The 4,686-nt window shown below is 43.9% G+C and overlaps 1 pseudogene; it reads right to left on the reverse strand.

Moving 5' to 3' along the window:
* Positions 1–3,055: 3,055 nt before the first annotated feature.
* On the reverse strand, positions 3,056–3,700 carry LOC102871519 (annotated as a pseudogene).
* Positions 3,701–4,686: the final 986 nt, after the last annotated feature.

Genomic DNA, 4,686 nt, shown 5'->3' on the forward strand with positions numbered 1-4,686 from the left:
TTTATCCCTAGACAGTGTTTTATGATCTACCTTATAGTTAAAACTAGGTGTCCTGGGAAAATGAAAAACGGCCTCAGGACCTTGAAAGTGCTGTGACTAACCCTAGTTGGCCAACATTGAATGGATAAATACAATACTTTTCTCTTTATTAGAGGCTGACACTGCAATGACCCTCAACCAGCTTTCACTTAAACTGACATTTTAAATAAAGCATATTTGCTATACACTTGACTAATATTGCTTCTAGACTTCACAGTAAGTTTGGACCTTTTACTTATTACAATAACAACATAAAAGTAAACAAAGATTATTTAAGGCGGTGATTACTTCTTTAATCTAATTACTACCTTGCTGGTTCTGGTGAGGATTAGGGTGGAAGGTTGACTCGCTGATGGGTGTGAGATGATGTGATTCGGCCTCCTATTTAAAAATGCATTTGGTCAGCAGTATGTTGGCCTAGAGGATAGAAAGTTATGCTACCAAGCCAAAAGTGGGTGATTTTAATCTGCAACCTTCAGACTGCTTTAATTGTCTTTGGTCAGATATCCTTCTAAGTGGTATATAGCACTGCTCTGTCCATTTGCTGTAAAGAGGTAACTTTTGGTTGCTGTGATTTTAAACACTGTGACACTGATGTGTCCAATGTGATAATGGTTACCCGTGGTGGACAGTGTTTGGTGGAGCTTCCTGATCAAAACAAGCTTGGAAGCAGGAGTGGCATCCACTTCCAAAATGGCTTGCCACCGGGAACTGTATGAATGTGAAGAAATGACTTGTGATACAAGTGTTTAAGTCTTTCATTTGTAGGATCCCTGAGTCGTCTATGACTCGATGACACATAACAACAACAACAATGGATATTTTAAAGTTTTGACTTTTTAAAAATGTTGTGAACAACCTATGATCAAGTTGTTGTTGATGTGTTGTTGATTGCCTTCGAATCGAGCACAACTCATAGCGACCCTATGAACAAAAGGCCTGAAGCCCCTCTACAAACCATTGACATTTATCAAAGTTCATGGAATTTCTGGAGGCATGTTGTTTAGTAAGTGGATGCCACTCCTGCTTCCAAACCTGTCATAGAATGTTATTGATTGAGTTGCCTGTGATGTATAGCAACCCTTGTACAGCAGCTCTGAACCCTTTCCTGTACTGAGCCAGTCTCACTAATTCTGATACACCAACCCCCATTGCCCCAGTTACTGTATCAATCCATCTGATCCAGGGTCTCCCTCTCCTGCCCTGTCCATCCATCCTTCTGAGCATGATGTCCTTCTCCAAGGATGGATCTCTTCTGGACTTGTGCCCAGAGTAAGTGAGGTGTAGCTTCAAAATCCCAGCCTTCCAGGACAGACATGGTTTAACCCTTTCCAAGACAGACCTATTTGTTTTCTTGCCAGTCCATGGTATGTTCAAGACTCTTTTCCAGCACCACAATTCGAAGGCATCTATTCTTCTTCTGTCATCCTTAGTCATTGTCCAACTCTCTGAAGCATAACAAGTAATTGCAAAGACCATGGCCTGTATTAGGTGCACCTTTGTCTCTAGACTGACATTGTTGTTCTTCAGCACTCTGGAAAGTCCATGACAGCAGATTTTCCCAATGCAATTCATCTTTTAATTTCCTGATTGCTGGTGCCAAGAGTGTTGATTGTGGATCCGAGCAATCTGTGATTGCTAATAACCTCAATATCTTCTCCATATAATATAGTGCGGCCAATATTATAATTAATAATTACAATAGAGAATAAAATAAATGACTGGGACCTTTTAAGAATCAAATGCTTATGCACATCAAAAACTTCTCCAAATAGTGTAAAGAGGAAACCCATAGACTAGGAAAAATATTTGGCAATGACATATTTGATAAAGGACTAATGTCTAAAATGTATAGAATACTCCAGTACCTCAACAAGAAAAATGTAAACAAAAAATGGGCACAGGATAGGAATAAACACTTCAGTAAAGGAGGCATTCAGATGGCAAGCACATGAAGAAATGTTTAAATTCCTAGTTATCAGAGAGATGCAAATAAAAACAATTATGAGATGTCATCTCACACCAGCAATAATAGCAAAGTTCAACAGGACAACAACAAATGCTGGCGAGCTTATGGAGAGATTGGAACTCTTATTTACTGCTGGTGGGATTAAAATGATACTACCACTATGGAAAGTGTTCTGGTGCTTTACCAAAATGTTGGAAATAGAAATATCACTTGACTCAGTAATTCCACTACTGGGAATATACCCTAAAAAAACCAGAGCCTTGACTCAAATAAATGTATGCACATCCATGTTTATTGCTGTGTTATTCACAATAGCAAAGAAATGTAAGTAACCCAAGTGCCCATCAATAAATTAATGACTAGAAAGACTATGATACATTAACACAATGGAATTTTTTCTCTCTTGCGAAACACTTTATTTACTATCCCAGAAGTAAGCGGTTCAAATCCACCAGATGCTTTGCTGGAGATGGAGGGGCAATCTGATTCCTCCTGTACCGGACAGATCTGATTTGATGATACGAAATGATTCAAGGCACAAGTATGCAGTGGGACTGGATTTGGGGGTGGATTGTCCATAGTAGATGGGATTCAGAGAGAAGCAGAAAATGGTAACATTGGGAGCATGTGGTGGGGAGACAGTAGGAAGTAGGTTCTTCGGTAACTCTTTGTAGTTCTAGTAGATGCAAAGGTCCCAGGGTGTGTTCAGAGATGTTTCTGCAATCTGGGAGGACATCCCAGAAGTCGTGTTAGGGAGCAGTCCCACACTGGTTTGTGTGTATTCTGGGGGTCTTGCATCTTGGAGATGAGGTGATTTGGAAACTCAAAAAAGAATCCTATATTTGGCTCCATACAAGATGAGAATGAGGCACCAGCAGTGTGGGAAGTCATTCAATGATAAAACGGACTAAAAAAAGTCAGGAAAAAAAGCAAAATAAAAAAGATAAAACCCAACCCCCTAGAACTGCTGAGGATCATTGAGTAGAATCCAGTTCCAGGGAAGGAAGAGGGGCTCGTGTTCAGGGAACTGCCATGCCCCCACCCCCATCAGACATAATTTTTGATGGGTTACTCAGAGGGCCGAGAGGTGCCCTGTGGAGCAGAGGCTGAGTAGTGGGCCATGTAATAATTGATGCTCTGGGACGTGTGCAGCACAGGAGACCTCCATCCAGCAGCAATAAGCCAGAGGCAGCCCAACCCAGATAGTGATATCTCCAGCTTCCGCTTCTTGGACTCAGCCACCAAAAGGTTATAGAAGTCCCGGATGATGGAGTTGGCAGTCCAGCAGGTCGGGATGAGGGCCAGCACACCCAAGATGATGAAGATGATCCCGTAGGTGAGCATCAAACGAGCCTTGACGTCCTTGTCCTCCACACACATGTACACTTGGCATCCACGATGTAGACCAGCAGGCTGAGCAGGGCCACCAGAAGGGTGATGACGCAGAGGGCATGGGCAGCCTGCAGGTCCTAGAGCAGTGTCAACAGCGAGTCACACACCTTGCACTTCATCTGGCCAGTACTCTATGCCATGTAGGACATCCACAGCCCCTCCTACATGACCTGGGTCACCATGCTGCTGCTGCTGATGAAGGTGGTCACTTTCCACATGAGCAGGGCACAGGACACCAGGGCATTCACCCAGCCAAGCAGTCAGGATGAGGCCCAGGATCTGCAGATCAATGGAGGCCATGGTTGTTGTTGTTGTTGTTATGTGCCATCGAGTAGCTTGCGACTCATAGTGACCCTATGTACAACAGCCTTAAACTCTGCTCTGTCCTGTGCCAATCACACTGTCTCTGACACTCTCATCCCGATTATCCCAGTCACTGCATCAATCCACCTCATAGAGGGCCTTTCCCTTCTGTACTGTCCCTCCACCCTCCCAAGCATGATGTCCTTCTCCAAAGACCGGTCTCTCCTCACAACATGTCCAAAGTATGTTAGACAGAGCCTCAGAATCCTTGCCTCCAAGGAGCCACCCGGTTCAACCCTTTCCATGATGAATCTGTTTGTTTTCCTAGCAGTCCTTGGTACTCTCAATACTCTTCTCCAGCACCACAGCTCAAAGGCATCAATTCTCCTTCTATGCTCCTTGGTCATTGTCCAACTCTCTGATGCATAACAAGTGATTTCGAAGACCATGGCCTGTATCAGACGCACCTTAGTCTCCAGAGAGACACCATTGCTCTTCAGCACTTTGGAGAGGTCCCTAACAGCAGACTTTCCCATGGCAATGTGCCTTTTAATTTCCTGGCTACTGGTGACTGTAGAGCCTAGCAAACTGAAGCTGTGAACAAATCTCAATCTCTTCACCATCCATCCTGGTGCTGCCAATTGATCCAGTGGTGAGAATCTTTGTCTTCTTGACATTGAGCCTCAATCCATATTGGAGGCTGCAGTCCTTGACGCTCTGCATCAGGTGCTTCAGGTCTTCCTCAGTTTCAGCAAGCAGGGTTGTGTCATCTGCATAACACAGATTGCTGGTAAATCGTCCCCCAATCTTGACCCCACATTTCTCCTCATAGAGCCCAGCCTCCCGGATAATCTGTTCTGCATACAGGTTGAAAAGGTATGGAGATAGGATGCATCCCTGGTGTATGCCCTTCCCAATTTTGAACCATGCAGTGTTTCCTTGCTCTATTCTGATGACTGCCTCCTGGTCCAATTATAGGTTTC

The sequence above is a fragment of the Elephantulus edwardii genome, unplaced genomic scaffold, assembly GCF_000299155.1.
Source record: "Elephantulus edwardii isolate Elephantulus edwardi_28Jun2011 unplaced genomic scaffold, EleEdw1.0 scaffold00002, whole genome shotgun sequence".
Lineage (NCBI taxonomy): Eukaryota > Metazoa > Chordata > Mammalia > Macroscelidea > Macroscelididae > Elephantulus > Elephantulus edwardii.